The following is a 17,177-nucleotide window of genomic DNA, read 5'->3' on the forward strand; positions in this document are numbered from 1 at the left end:
AACAAATGTGATTTAAATCTGGTTTAAACTCGTAAACTTACATTTTTAGGCCTCCTAGTTTTGTATCACCAAAAGGACACTATTTAACAGCCAGAAAAACCTAAAAACAGAAATAACTATGATTTTAATCTTTCTAATAGCACTTTCCTGTTTTAATGTGGAAAATAAAATCTAACTGTGAAAATTCATCAAAACTGTCTTATATATCTCATTCAAAAAAGGTCAAAAGAGACAGTTTGAACCAGATTCTGTTAAAAAAAAGAAGACACTTTTAAGACAAAAATTCTGGAGGACTCGGGTTGAGTTGAAGGCAGAGGGAAGACCACAAGAGCGGTTTAGATTAAAATAAAACATAGAATAAATGTAGCATGACTCAGAAACAGGAAACAGAGGAGCAAGTTGTTGGAGATACATTTAGCATGGTGAAACATATTTCTACAGATGATGAACAGAGACTCAAAACTAGACTAAATTTTGTCCATTATAACTCAAAAAGTGTCAGAGCTAACATTAGCTAACACTGATGCAACCAGTGGTGGACGGAAATTTACATTACTGATACTCCGATTTCCAACGCTCCTGAACGCAACTTCGTTGTCCGACTGCACCTGAATGCACCAATGACATTAGGTTGATCTTTTGACTGTATTTCGTTTGGATTTGAAGAAGCTTTGAAGACATTTCCTAATGCCGGAGGAGAAGACGAGCAGCTTTGTTCCTTTGCGGTAAGTAGACTGTGGCCGTTTCTCAGTAACTGTCCGTACTTTTTTTTTTTTTTTTAATTAACAATACACAATAACACTGTACAATTTAACAAACATGGCTTTGGAAAGAAAAATATGAAAAGCTCTTAAAATGGGAACAAAGTCAAGAGGTAATAAAATAAAGTAGGTAAACAATAATTAGACCAAAAAAAAAACAATAGTGCAACAAATTGTGCAAGGGTATGAGTCCGGAACAATAAATACAGTTTGTAGTTCAAAGGGAGTCATTTTGTTGTTGACTTGAGTCCAGTGGGATATCACCTATATAAGAAAATAGTTTCATGGCTTTAGGACCTTTCATACATTTCAACGATTTTAAATACAATTTAAGTTCATTTTTGAAAAAGGAAAGCATTTTTGACATTTGCTTTTGTGAATACAGAATTTAGCTATACATAAAATCACATTAATACAGAGTTCTTCTTTTTTGTTATTTAACAGGATACCAAATGTTATATTATCTCTTGGAAAAACAGGATGGTGATGAAGGAAATATTTCTTTTATCCATTTCTGTAAATCTTCCCAAAACTTTTGTACTGTCCCACAGTGAAAGAAAAGATGGTCTGTTGTTTCTATATCAACGTTACAAAATGTACAACTGTTTTCTTGTATATTAAAATAATTCTAAGTAACTGTTTAGAAGGATAGATGTTGTTCATAATTTTGAAGTGTGTTTCCTTGACCTTAGGAGCAACTGGAAAAGATAAATACATTGATCTCAATATTGAAATGGTCTTTTTATCAAATTTGGAAAGAATATCATTTTTATTTTGTACCTCAGGAAATAATTCATCTGCAAAACATTTTCGAATAAGAGAGTTACTACATTTTTTATCTATAATATTCCATGAATCATGGGAGAGGTGAGATTAACTTCTGTTTTTTGATGAGCAAGGTCATTTTTGGATAAAAAGATAAATTCTTTGGGAAGAGCATTGAGTAAACGCATAAAATCTAAGAAAGGGGGGGGGGGGTGAAGTTGTATTTTGCACAGAAATGTTCATAATCTAGTAAATTTCCTTCATCATCCAAAAGATGTAATATTGACCAGATATTCTTTTTATACCAGTCATCATAATATAAGGATTTGTTACGATGAAGAACATAGCGGTTGTTCCAAATTACTGTTAAATGTGGAGAGAAGTTGTGAACGTATAACATTTTCCAGTACAGTAAGATTTGCTTGTGGAACTCTGATAAGGATATAGGAAGCTTATTCATTTTGAAGTCACAAACAAGCAAAAGATTTAGACCACCCAATTTTTTAAAAATGTAGTTAGGGATACAGTACCATAGGGAGCTCTGATTTTTGAGCCAAGATTTAAGCCAATTTATCTTTAATCTACCATTAAGGCATTCTAAATCAATCATTTTTAGGCCACCTTCATTTGTATCTTTGACCATATGGATTTTTTTCAGATAATGTGGTTTATTACGCCAGATGAAATTAAAATTAATTTGGTTTATTGATTTAATTAAATTTGAAGAAACAGCATTTGAGTAAAGAGGGTAAATGCACCTTGACAAGCTCTCCATCTTTGTTAGATATATACGACTTAATATTGATAAATCTCTTTGGAGCCACATGTTGAGTTTGGTATTACATTCTTTGAGTTTTGTCTCAATGTTGATAGTCTGACATATTTTTTGTCTTTACTGAGTTGGATACCAAGATATTTGATCTCTGATTTCACAGGTATGCCACATATTTCTTTTGTAGTGGTGTCATGAAGAGAAAGAATTTCACACTTCTTAAGGTTTAAACGTAATCCTGAAGCTTTAGAGAATTTTCCAATTTTTTCAATTACTTCTGGGAACTGTTCCTTATTTTTTTAAAATAACGTTGTGTCATCAGCTAATTGGCTGATCACAATTTCTGTACTCGGTACATTAAGTTTTTGAATATCATCGCTTTGTTTAATATAAATGGATAAGATCTCAGTAACCAGAAGAAATAAGTAGGGAGAAATTGGGCAACCTTGCGGGATACCAACATCAACCTTAAAGCTTGGAGTAGAACCATTTGGAAGAAGAACACAGCTATTTATGTTTTCATACAGGCCACAAACCAAATTTCTAAATTTAAGACCAAAACCAAAACGTTCAAGTGCAGTAAGAATAAATGGATGTTCCACCGAATCGAACGCTTTATAAAAGTCCAAAAAGAAAATAAACCCATCGTCTTGGATTAGATTACAATATTCAATTAAGTCCATAACCAACCTTATATTATTATATATTGATCTTCCTTTCATAAAACCAGATTGTTTCAGAAATTACACTTGAAAGTCCTGATTGTAGCCTTGATGCAAAAATATAAGTTAGAAGTTTGTAATCAGAGTTCCTGAGAGTAATGGGTCTTCTATTATCTATAATTCTAGGATCTTTATTGGGTTTTGGAATAGAAACTATAACACCATGTCTCATTGTAGTTGGGAGAGAGCAAGTTTCAAAAATTTCTAGAAAAACATTGAACAGCAATTCTCTAATTTCCATCCAGAAGTGTCTGTAAAAGTTTGCTGTGAGGCCGTCTGAACCAGGAGATTTGTTAAGTGCTGATCAGTTGATTACAGCATCAAGTTCAGCAATTGTGAGGGGTCCATCACAGGTGTCTCTGTATTTCTCATCAATTTTTGGAATATGCTGAGCAACATTCTGTAGAAACGTTTCATAATCAGATTTAGAAAATTCTGAACAATAGAGATTGCTGTAAAATTTGTAGGTTTCAATTGATATTAATTTATCATCACTAATTTCTTTGTTGTTGATTAATAAAGATTTCACATTGTTGTTTTTTTCTAATCCACAGAAATAAGATGAATTCTTCTCACCTTCTTCTATCCACTTTGCACGAGATCTAATAAATGCTCCTTGAGCTTTATGAGTGTAGATTTCATCTAAATTCGACTGTAATTTTAATATTGTTTGTTTATCATCTTCACTCAACATTTATTTGCTGCAAAAACTGTTTAGTTGATTTATAATGTTTAACTCTTTTTGATCAAGTTCTTTTTTGTGTTTTTTGCTGAAAGAAATAGAAGCTTCACGAATTTTGAATTTGACACATTACAATATTGTACATTCAACAACTTTTATTTTCCTGTCAGGCCAAAATATCATCAGGTACAAAATATAAAAACACTGACTTTAAGTCTGCATAAAATGTCAATATGGGACAACATATAATGATGAACCCAATGTTCCATATGCCATTTGAACATCAAATGGTTTGAAGTAAGTCAGTTCATTTATGTCCAACACCTTTACAACTTTGTCTGGATGCAGCCTAATCTTAAAGGCATGGTAATGCTCATCAAAACACAGTGTTTCCATCAGTTTTCCACAGAGCAATACAATATCATCTTTCACAACAATAGTTTTTATCTTACAAAACACAGGCAGATCAAATGCCACCTCAGTACAGACAATGAAGCCACAGCGGTACTCTGTACCATGATGTTTTATCCATTTGGCAGAATACACAATAGCTGTTGACAATCCAGCTCCAAATTTGGAAGCAACCCCTGGACCTTCCTTGAGCTCATCAAGCGTCACCATCTTTCCTGGACCTAAAGTTAATCTCTCCTTGCTTATGGTCTCCTGATAAAATGCCATACAACTCTGGTGCTTTTTGGCTAATGTTAGTGTAATGTTTTTAAAGCATTTTAATTGTTTCTTGAAGAAATTGTGCTTAGCTTCATAACGCACTGTGGAAGAAATTTCACTCTCGGTCCTTCAAAGTTTGCTTTAATGATGTGATTTTATTAGTATTTCCGGTAATACAATGGATTTACCGGCAGAGTATGGGTCTGTAAGGGTAAGTCGACCCAGAGTATTTTCAGGGCACACATTTTATAGGAATGTCAGAAGATGGATCAAAGGGTAGGGAGGGGCTGTATGCAAATACAGAGCATAAGACAAAAGGGACATCTCAGAGGATAGATAAAAGGGTTGGGAGGGGGTTGTAAATAAATGTAAAACAACAGAACAAAAGGGCAATTGGGTAACAGGAGGTAAGACGGGAGGGTATGGCAGAAAGGTGTGATAACAGGAGGTAGGACGGGGTATGGCAGACAGTATCAAAGAATGAGTCTGGTGACAAACACCAGCGATAACAACGGTGAGTTTTCTAACTGACAAGCTGGTCATCTGATGAAAATGCCTTTGGGAATAGTGGCTGGCTTGCCAGTTGTTTTTGCTTCTCATCCAGTCGGCTAGCTAGATAGTTAGCTGAGAGTTAGCTAATCCTAGCTGGTTAAAATGAAAATTACTTATGTCTGTAATGTTTAACTCCTGTCTGTGCTCATTCAAATTGTACTGCTCTACTTGGAAAGAACTGCCAATTTTGTTGTAAATTTTGAATCTCTGTTAATAAAAAAAAAAAAAAAAAGAAAATTACTGCCAAACTGACAATAACTGCCGTTAGCAACGATCCTTCGTAGCTCGCTCGCTGGCTAACAAGTAAGCGGTTTCAGAATGACAATTGCTGTCAAACTGACAATATTTTTTGGTATAATTATTGTAGATAGCTAGCTAGTTCATTTTTTAACACACACACACACACACACACACACACACACACACACACACACACACACACACACACACACACACACACACACACACACACACACACACACACACACACACACACACACACACACACACACACACACACACACACACACACACACACACACACAGCAAGGATATCAATAAATGTTTGCTGGTACTGCTAGCTCTGTAAGACTTCTTGGTAAACTAATGTTTATGTTATCAGCTGCAAAAACAACAACAACGTTTGTCTGACTCTGATAATTATTATTATACATAGGTAATTGTTTATGCATGTTTTTTATTGTATGTCTTTACCAGATGACAAGTGATAAGACACCGGAGTACGACAACTTTACTGAGGAGGATCTTTTCGCGAGTGAGGAAGATGTGGCTTATTACTTTGGAGATGAGGAAGTATATGTCCATGAGGATGAAATATACGTCCACGAGGATGAAATATACGTCCACGGTGGGGATGGGCTCTACGGTGATGATGACGACGATGGGATGCACGGTGTGGACGGTGATGATGTGGAGGGGTGTGTACGCTGTGGTGTCGTCACTTTGGAGCAGATGGAAGAGTGGTTGGCCTGGCAGCAGCAGCATGAGTTGGAGGGTTTGACGATGACAATTTATGAAATTTGGGTTCAATGGCTCTTGCCTAATTTGTGACCTGTTTGAAATTATTGACACTGTTCATTTATTTGTTCATTTATTTGTTGATTGATTGATTGATTGCAACCCTTTAAGCATTTCAGTGATTATGTTCCATGGAATTTACATGATTGCTGGTTAAACTTGTGTGATTTCAATGACTCATAGCTTGATTTTAAGATTATTTACATGATTTTTCTTGCTTGTAAATATTTTATAAATTATAATATATATTATATATATAGATAATTATTTATATTTGTATTATAATATATATTATTATATATATATATATTATAATATATAAGATTATTTACATGATTTTTCTTGCTTGCAAATATTTTATAAATTATAACATAATATATATATTATATATATAGATAATTATTTACATTTGTATTATAATATATATTATTTTATATATATATTATAATATATGATTATTTACATGATTTTTCTTGCTTCCAAATATTTTATAAATTATAACATAACATATATATATTATATATATATAGATAATTATTTATATTTGTATTATAATATATATTATTTTATATATATTATAATATATAAGATTATTTACATGATTTTTCTTGCTTGCAAATATTTTATAAATTATATTATATATATTATATATAGATAATATTTATATTTATAATATATATTATATTATATATATTATAATATACAAGATTATTTACATGATTTTTCTTGCTTGCAAATATTTTATAAATTATAATATTATATATATATTATATTATATATATATTAAAATATATAAGATTATTTACAAGATTTTTCTTGCTTGCAAATATTTTAATTTCTCTCTTAATTTCTTCATTTGTTTATTATTATTTATTCTACTGAATTTATTATTGTTCTTTATTTGATTGATTTAAAACTTGTGTTTAATGCATGTAACAGTACCAACAATATGTGGGCTATTTCTCCATCAGCATGCACCACATGTGCAGAACCGGGCCAATTTTCCTTATACAACGAGGGTAATGAATCATGAAGTGATGCTTTGGTAAGAGGTTGATTGCAGGAAATAACTGCTTGAAGAGCCGATGACGTAGCCTAGCCACGCTACGCCCATGTTTCTGACGGCACAAGGGTCTAGGGAAGCTCGAAAGGGAGGGAGGCGGGCTAAAAGGTTGTCTATCAAATCCCTCTGCAGCAATTGGGTAGGTATACAACCAATCAACGCAACGAATAGGCTGACGTAGTTCCCAGAGCACCGGCGGATTGTGGCTAAGTCCCGTTAGCTTCCCAACCAGCGGAGCCAACTGGTGTATTAAGGATTTGCCATATCCCGTCGGCATAAGTCCAAATACGTCTTTCTTCTCAATGAAACACTTAAGTGCCGTCCTTTGTTTATCTTTCAAGTTAAATTTTAGCTTCAAATCTTTAAGGGCTGTGGCCAAAGCCGAGTCGAAAGATAACTGTTTATTGTGCGCCGGTTGTTTCTGTCAGAATCGTCGCGCCTCTGTCGTCACTTCATTACGCCCGCCTTCTGACTCTACACTTCATGGTGATTGGTCCGGCCAGTTTTAGGAGCATCCAGCCTCGAGCCTTATGGAGGGTAACTCGACCCACCCTGGCAGAGAATTAAATTTGTTGCCGTGGGTTGTCTAGCGCGGCTAGGCTACCGATGATGATCAATGATTAAATGTCTGAGGTAAACGGTCACACCCTCTGACAGGACAGGTGATAAAACAATGTTGACAATGTGTAGAAGCAAAAGTAAAAGATGCCAGTACTTATCATCTGACTGGAATACATCTCCAAATATTAAAGGCATGTTGCGCAGTAAGCACCAAGACTGTATGGCATTCAGGCCCAAATCATTACTTCCATTAAACAACTTTACTCTCTGTGGACGGTTTCGTTGCCGATTGTACCCATAGTCAAATGCATGTATTCTACCAGCTAGTTGTTCATCACTGAGGAAGTTATCCTTAATGTACTGCAGAACAAGTTTCATCTCAAACTGAGCAACCCCCTCTAAAATATCATGCATTACATCTACAGAATAATTGGTTGCTGTATTGAAATACTGAAGAGAGTTCAACAGACAAAAGCGTTTCACACCATATACATGAGGTAACGTAGGATCTGCTTGCATAGTTTGACAGTGGATTGCATGCATCTCCACAGTTCTTAATACAATCCTAGGATCATCTTCACAGAACACAGTCTGAACTCCATCTTTTTCAAGGAGACAAAAACGACAGCAATATCGAGCCCCAAACGACTCCACAAAGCCAAACAGACTATGCAAACCAAGATTTTCTCCAGTGACCTGAATTAGAGTACCCCGAATCCTACGGTTAAACGTGGGAATTTCAAGTCCCTCCATCTCAAGTCTTTTCAGATCATTGACAAGTGGCTCCAGTATGGAATTAAAACCATAATGTTTGATGTCCTGTGCATGGAAAAGAGCACACAAATGAATATTAATTAAAGAGGAATTAAAAATTGGGGGGAAATTCCTTAATGTAAAATATATAGCACCTAATTTATGTACACCCTTTTTAGAGCCCAAAGGATTCGCAGTTTCAAAGTCATCATAAAACAGCTGAATCTGCAAGGCATCTTTTACAACAGAAAACAGGAGATTTTCTTTACAATAGGTGGCATCCCTTAAGTCTGCATACACTCCTTCCTTTGGCTTTAGTCTGGGCTTGAACATGTTTGCAATTTCTGGGTTTTGAAGAATTGTCTTCAGTGTTTCCAAAATGGAAACATATGCAAACTTATCAGTTACAATGACCTGGTCATATGTCCCAGTAGTTTTGTTTCTTCTGCTGTCAAATCTTGTGCCAAGCACCTTTTCAACAGGTTCAACAATTCCCCATTTCTCTGCAAAGTATTTTTTTCGTTTAGTTTCTGAATTTAAGGGTGTGAATGGGTTTTCAAACTTTCGGAAGGTTTGGTTTAATTTGTCCTTACTGTCTGTCCTGTGGAGATAAACACTGCATAGCTGCATCTTTTGCCTGACTATGAATCTCAAAAAACACTTCCTCCATAGATGAGACAAAACTATTTACAGTAGACCGATTTAATCCAGCTGCCTTAAGTTGTGCAACAGCATTGGCACACATATCCAGACAACTATTAGAGTTTCTTGACTCTGATGTTGTGGCTGTCTCATCTGTATTAATTGTTGCTGCCTCGTCTACCCTGTTTAAGTCAACATTGGTGTCAATCTGTTGTTCAGCACACTCAGTGTGTTTGGTGTTCAAATGTTTCCTAAAACCAGAAAAAGTACCAAACACACGGCCACATCCAGTTTGAACGCATTTAAGGCTTAGATTTTTTCCAGGCAGGTAACCATGAACCAGCCGTAAATGTCGAACAAGCATGTTTGAACTAGTTAACTCAGCCTGACAAACAAAGCACTTCATGATGGAAGACCAATGTCAAACACTACAGAAGCAACCTCGCCCTCACTTCTGCAACACGAGGACTCTCTTTGACTTTGCCAACATCACTGTTGTACACAGTGGTCTGGATGAACACGTACATGTTGTGGAGCATGGTGTTGTACAGGGTTATGACACAACAGGGTTGTAACGGCCCGTTACGCTGTCATAACGGGCCGTTACGCAGTCTTAACGGGCCGTTACGCAGTCTTAACGGGCCGTTACGCAGTCTTAACGGGCCGTTACGCAGTCTTAACGGGCCGTTACGTTCAGTTTAAAAGATTACGCTGTTGTTATGAGAGTGTGTGGCTCCGTCATGAGAGAGGGAGAGAGAGCAGCATGTGTGAGCGTGAGAGAGGAGGAGAGCAAGATGTCCAAGCTACCTTGAATGCAGCCCGAGACGGCAGTCGGTAGAGGTGGAGAGGTGTGTAGTTGCTGGGTTGGCGGTACTGTGCGGTTCAGCCACTGTTGATAGACAATAAAGGCTGCAGTGTTCTTTGATACGGCTGGGCTCCTGTGTCTTTGCCTCTACGGCTGCTGATGAAGTGAAGGGGGTTAACCCCGGGCTTCCTGACCACGGGCCGAACAGGAAGGGTTAACACTGTGATTAGGGCCGCTGCGCTGTTATTTTGACAGATAACACCATGTGCGTTTGTTTTAAATCGACTGGGTGCCTATCTAGGTTAATTTATGTCTCCCCACCTCAGCTGTACTTTCCTGTCGATTGACCCGTTCCCGTCTATTGCGCATGCACGTTCCCATTTATTGTGCACGCGTGTAGGAGGACCTGCCGTTACGCTGAAAAAAAATCCTGGTGAGAACCCTGTTGTATGATGTCCCAAACACAAAGTGCGCCTTAAACAGTTCATCAAAAGCACAAAGAGAAGAGGGTGACCTGCAAGGTATGGCATTCTTGTCGAGAATGACGAAGAACTGGTGGATCGCGTTCTTCCTCGCTCCAACAGCCAAGAGATAGGGTTGAGTGCTCGTAGTAATAGCATCAAGATGCTCTTGAATGCTTGTTCCAGTCTATGGAGAAGAGAGAAAAAATTATATGGTTAATATTATAACAGAAATGTTTACATGACTAATTAATGTAAAATATACCTTATCAATTAAGAAAAAATACAAACCTTCTTGAAAACCACAAGATGCTTCTCAGCCCGGGACGCAGACACCTTTCCTGGTCTCTTTCCACCCAGAGCAGTAGGTGGAATCAAGTGTAGGAGCAGTAAAATCAATGAGAGGTCCCTGTCCCAACCTGTAACAACACAAGTTTGATAATGCACTTGAATTGTGGACCACCAATATCATTTAGTACACTGCAATGTCAGCAGCATCTTTATTACAATATAGATAAATGATCATACTTTAACACCACCACATCAAGCTACTCTATTCTAAAAATCCTTTTGGTCAAGCCAAACATTTTGTTCAATATACGGTTCCAGTCAACATTTTGGACACACTTCCACATTTAAATGAATGTATGCTTACAAATATCTTACCAAAATCAACATCCACTTCAGCCCTATCCTCAGGAGGATCAGCTGCCAGCAGGAGGTCCTCAAGCTCACTGATGGAGGGAAGCTTTCTGCATTGTTGATCTTTTTCTTGAATGTGGTTGGCCACTTCTCCAGAAACTTGTCTGATAAATCCTCACCAAACATCAGAACAAAATCCTGTTCAACCTGGAGTGGGATGTTTGGTGATAATTTCAGGATTACACAGATAACCAAAGTTAGAAGGTGCAATAGTTATAAAATATTGATATAATTCCCATCTACTGAATTGAAAACTATTAAAGTACTATAAAACTGTTAAAATGAGATAATTACCAAGCCCTTGATGTCTTTGAAATGTGGAAAATCAGATAGTATGTCATCTGACTGCTGTGGGTCAAGGACCATGTTACGTCGATGGACAAATGTCAGCTTCATCTTCTTCCTGACCATGTCCTCATCAGCTGAATGTTTCATCAGTGAGATCGCTTCCTTGCATTCATCTTCACTGAGGACAGTCTCTGGAACGAATTGGGAAACTCGTCTGACAGTTGGTCCTCACGACATGTCCTCACCAGATGGTCCTTCTGCTGATGCTAAACAATGTGGGGACATAGTACTAATGACAATCACATACATTTTAAAACACTTTGTCACTTGGATGTAATCATATTATTTTAAAAAAAATAGCTTATTGGCTGAAAAGCATTGCAACATATAAAACAAAGGCAATAACTGATGTTGTGACTATTCTGTTCAATACTTGTCCAACACTATTGCAGGATTACCTCCAAATAAAGATCGCCTGTCTTTAGCACTGCATCTCTGAATAGTTTTAAGTCTCCAGGCCAAGTACCCAGTGCCACTGTCACCATCATAATAATGCTCCTTGGACAATGAAAGGATTGCAAAAACAGGCATTCTATTAGTGATAAACGTGGAAAACAATATGCTCTAGTAGGATTTTAAATACTTTAACATAACAACCATCAGTGTGTGCAACTCACATAGCCATACTTGGAGAATGGGTCTCTGAGGTAGGGAAAGAAGTTCACAATTCCTCGCACATACATTTCTTTCACCTGTCTGGGTGGAGATGTACTGCAGGAAAAAAAAATCACATTAATATTTCAGAGATTTATTTTAGATTTCAAATTACTCTGAAATTTGAACAAGAACACAAATGCTAATTAAAGCCAATAAACACATTACCCATTCTTCTCAGTCATATCAGCTACCAGTATGTTCACCATTTTCCTTCTGCTCTCATCTGCCAAGGACTTAGTTCGGTTGTATTCATTTATCAAATATTCTCCACCAGATTTCTTGGTAAGAACGGATTCCACCAGCTTAAAGACAAATACCAAACAAAAATAGAAAACAGTTTCAGGATTATATCTACTGCAAAACAAAGTTAACTTAAATGCTGGACATAATGACTTTAACAAAGTCCTCACACAATGCAGTTTAAGATCAGCATTTGTACCATTTTAATCCTTGTCCAATAGAACGCATTAGTGCAGGGATGTGAGGGTGTATCCTGAATCGATTAAAAACTGATACAATTAAGGGAGGAGCTAAATCGATGCAGAAAAATTTGTGTCTGGATAGTCTTTTTAAATGGTGAGGGAGGTGTGCTTAATATGTAGTTTGGCACCAAAGCGGCACAACAAGCAGGAAAAATAATCTGAACGCTGTCAGAAGTAGCTGCTGAGACAACGGTTCCTGATTAACTTAGAAGCTAATGTTAGCTGTTAGCTCGCCATGTAACAAGTACGTGCGCAGTGTTCATGGAGAAATGAGCCTCGGTTGACATTGTCGACACCCACTGCAACAAAAGCTTTGAGTATTCTCAGTTAATTACTAATGAAAAGCAACAACAACGTTGTGAGTGTTTACCTTGAAGCATAACATACACAGTTATCCCCTAACCAGACTAACGGAAGAGCTAAGGAAATAAAGTGCAGGTATTTCTATGGCTTTTATGATGTTTTATGTTTTACAAACATGGGATTTGATAAACACATTACAGCTAAAATTTTGCATTCCCATATCCCCACATTTCAGCCAGTCTGTAATGCCTGCCCTTTGCATGGAAACAAAAACTTTGTTTATAAAAGAACATAAGAGGAATATATATTTTTTAAACTTTTCTTGTTTGAGAGTGGAAATAACACTTATCTAAATTTTAACTTTAATCTAGCTTTCTTAAAAATCAGAATTTGAATCATTTCGTGGGCTGAGTGTATTATTATATTGCTACATTCGTGTCTGTGTGAAGTCTTACTTGCTTAGCTTCCGAATCCAGCCTCTGACGCTTTCTGGAAGGGCTGTCTGGAAGCATAATTGTATCAGAGTCCGATGAAGCAACAGATGAAACCTGGGACTCAGTTGAGGCTACCATGGAGACAAATTCTAACCACAATTGGTAAGAGGAGAAAGAAGACATGTTACACATAGTTCGCTCACACCCATACCGTATCTAATGAAGAATATAAGCTTCACTTGAGATTAAACTAACTTAGCTTTGTTAGAAATAAAGATTCACCTGGAGTCACTATTTGAGTAAAAAGGTTAATAAAGATTACAAATTTAACTGGAACAAACCTTTTTCATATGTAATGGTTAGCACCCCAGTGGAGGGATCTTTTATGATGTCCTCAAAGACATCATCATCCAACTCAGTCCCTGAACTGTCAATGACTAACACCTTCCAGTGTTTCCCCTGGGTTGAAATGGCTGTGAGGTGGTGGGGTGTAGGCAAGGGCTGAGGGCCCTTGCATTGGCGAGCGCCGCAGGCGTGAAGGAACTAGGGGGGTCCGGGGGCATGCCCCCCCCAGAAAAATTTTGAAAATCAAGATGCAAAATGGGGCATTCTGGCACAATTTGGAGCACATTTTGTTGTATTTGTAGCCATTTCCAAAAACTAAATTAAATAAAATTTTCATGTTTCTTTTCTAAAAATTTTTGATAGGGAGAAAATATGACAAATATAAACCCACTTGTCCTCGCGATCAAAACATGTCAACTAGTCCAGTCTATTATATTCTGGTCAGATTTCCACAAGCCATTCCAAAATGCCACATCAGTTCTTATTACAAATTTGAAAAAGACGACAAAGGACTTGAATCTGGAATCAAGTGGTGACTTTTACTTTTTTTCTAAAAACAACTACATGTTAGGTACCAAATTCCCACTTCATTTTTATTTATAATAAAAAGGTTGTCATGACCTTCATTTTACTTAAACATGTGAAAGAAAACTTGAACTCTGGGTTGACAACTGGTTTTCTGAAGGAGTTAGTTCTGTTTTCAAAACTGTTACCTTTTTGAACAAAGAAATAACTTCTTTAGAATACCAGTTGTTAACCTTGAGTTAGAATACATAATTTTGCACTGTGATATGTGTCAGGCAGCTGAATTAAAGACTTTAAGTAAACATTCTTGAAAACACAAACACCAAATTTGAACACATGCCCTCTTTATTACATGAGGCAAATCAAATATAAGTGGGGATTAATGTTGATCAATCTAAGCTTTCCATGGGTGTATAGTGTTTCTATAATCGCGTTGGCAGTGCCGTTCTATTTTGAAAAATGCTTATGCAGATATCAAAACGGCCCGCCTGCAGGCCGCTGAACCGTTGAAATTACAGAATTTGTTTTGCCATTGAATGATATAATTTCGGGCACTCTATAAATCATTTTATCAAAAGAAACTAGGAACTTCATAGTCCGTTGAAATCATTTGTCTCGTTGGTGAGAACGGGTTTTGTCGTGCCTAAATGTTTTAACTGGAGCCATTTTTGCAGTCAATGTAAATTCGTATCGCCACAGACAACAAAACAGTAAGCAAACTCAGTAAAGGAAGCGAGATCGATGCCTACACTGCGTTGCTCACTTTATTTTGATGACATACGATAGTTTTGATACTTAATTTGACATATGTCTGTGATACACACCTGCTTTTAGCCCCGAAAAACGAAACCCTGGAGCGCTGCTGCTTCTTGTCCGCAATGGGGATGTGCCTTACTGTCTTCAGCCACGGCGAGAAAAGGCTGCCATTCTGGCTTGTTGATTTCAGCGGCGAATATACCGTACTTATGTGTCAATGCTTTCTAATATTTAGCATTACCTTTTTTTTTTTTTTTGGTGCGGACCAGTGAGGCGGCAATGTCTTCAGAATTGTAATGAGGCGGTGGCCTATACCAGCGAGGCGGCCCGCCTCATCGGTCATATAGGAGGGGAAACACTGCCTTCCATTACAGCCGGGACACCAAATTTGGCAAATGCTAGGAAACAGGAACAAAAGTGGAAATCAAAAAGTAGATATCTTTAAGGGCTGGACCCAAATATCTGAATATTTGTTTGTGATGGCAGTATCTGAATATTAAACTGCTTCTCAGATATTTTGGTGTCATAATTGTACGCTCTGGCTGCCTATACTTATTAGTGTCCTCCATTTTTGTCACAAACAACATCATTTTAGTAGCTTACTTTACTAGCAAGTCAATAGGGCAGGTCATAGGTCACATTTTAAAGATTTACAGAGCCATCTGCTGTATCAAACAGCAAACTACATCACATTATCTGTTGGGCTCATAGACAGTTCATTTTGAAATCAAACCTGTCAGAGTTACGATCTGAACTTTTGGTTGACGTTTTGATATAAAGCGAGAGCCCTAATCTCCAGTAAATCAATTTTATATAGCTAAATTCAGTTAATAGTGCAGTTAAAGCTCCTTGCACAAACCTCACATTCACAATATCAAATTCTTACCTGCATTCAAAAAGTCTGACAGATTTGGCTCCGTTATTCTAACAAACTTTTGGGCTTCGCCAAGTTTCACCTTCAGTAGCATGTTTCCTGCAGAAAGTATTTTGCACATAAGCAGGATCAGCACAACATAATAGACATGTTCATTCTTACAATAAACAAAAGCAACAAAATAAGTTTGACAGGCACATAAAGCCAGTTCTAATTAAATTAGGGAGTTTTTTTTAGATAAATGCACACAACTTTTGATTAAAAATGGTTTTAAGCCACATGCAGTTGACAAGGTATCAACTAGGCTAACAACTCATCTTTTCTAAGGTAAAAACATCACAAAATCATTTTAATAAATCACATTTCTCAATACAGCAATATGCCTTCTATCTAGAATTACAACAGTCACTGTAGTTATGTCAGTTTATTTTAAGGCTACTGAGACATTAATGTCAAGTAAAATTTACTGCCCAACACACATTAGACAGAACTACATGAGTAGGAAATCACCACTCTCCTAGTTTTAATGAGCTATCACAGTCTGCTTCACAGTCACTTTAATGGACAACAAAAATAGTGTTTGTAGCTCAAGGAGTAATTCAACGTTAACAGTAACACTACACTGAAAATCGTTTTTTTGGTCAATAAATAACCCAAACACAAATCTGTTAGGTTGTACAAAAACTACATATGTAAAACTTGCATACGAAATCCTCTGGTTCACTTACCATTTGTACTTGTTGCGTGGCCCGCGCGCGCAATGTAACCCGAGGTGGCTAACTAATCAAGCTAACGTTAGCTAATTTCTCCCCTCACAAACTATGAACACTAGGCATGGTACACAGCTCAATCACTCTTCGGGCTTATATAAACCGTATTGACCTTATCTCGTGTCTAGTCCGACGCTATCTAGTTAGTTAAAAAGTTTACGGACAATGGCACAATTAAGCTAGCATTCACTCAGTCACATTAGCTCTTTTAGAATTCAGTATTTTCAGATACAAACCCGCCAGAAAATAACTGAAATGTTCAGTGAACAACGATATAAAGTAATTTTGACAGCTGTTTCAGTTAAAATTCCAAATAATTAGTTTAGTAAGTAATGAGGAGAAACTTACCACAGTCTTTCCACTTTGAGAAAATGGCGTACTTAACATTCCAAGGAGTTTGAAAATGAGGAGGACGTGGGCGGAGCTCTTCAGAGTACTTCTAACGCTGCCTCATTTAACGCTGGGAATTAACACCAACACTGGGGGCGTTGTACTCCAGCTGTTGTTGAAATAACTCTGATAGAGTCGATGCACTTGACACTGCATATTTAACACTGTGGAATTTACTGTGAAGGAAGGAGGAGAGAGTAGAGAAAAAGACCGAGGGAGGAGAGAGGCAGGGAGGATGGAGGGATGGGGAGAGGAGAGAAAAAGACTGAGGGAGGAGAGACAGGAAGTGAGGAAAGAGACAGGAAGGATGGAGGGAGGAAGAGAGAGAGACTGAGAGAGGAGAGA

The 17,177-nt window shown here is 37.1% G+C and overlaps 1 long non-coding RNA gene across 1 annotated transcript; it reads right to left on the minus strand.

The window, feature by feature from the left end:
• Nucleotides 1-10,543: 10,543 nt before the first annotated feature.
• On the minus strand, nucleotides 10,544-15,298 carry LOC127536769 (uncharacterized). The gene is made up of 7 exons (XR_007945963.1): nucleotides 13,194-15,298; nucleotides 12,119-12,255; nucleotides 11,914-12,007; nucleotides 11,695-11,794; nucleotides 11,243-11,502; nucleotides 10,913-11,095; nucleotides 10,544-10,665 (listed from the first exon to the last, which is right to left on the minus strand). It is a non-coding gene; the product is annotated as an uncharacterized LOC127536769 (long non-coding RNA).
• Between the last annotated feature and the right edge of the window lie 1,879 nt (nucleotides 15,299-17,177).

The sequence above is a fragment of the Acanthochromis polyacanthus genome, chromosome 13 (assembly GCF_021347895.1).
Source record: "Acanthochromis polyacanthus isolate Apoly-LR-REF ecotype Palm Island chromosome 13, KAUST_Apoly_ChrSc, whole genome shotgun sequence".
Classification (NCBI taxonomy): domain Eukaryota; kingdom Metazoa; phylum Chordata; class Actinopteri; family Pomacentridae; genus Acanthochromis; species Acanthochromis polyacanthus.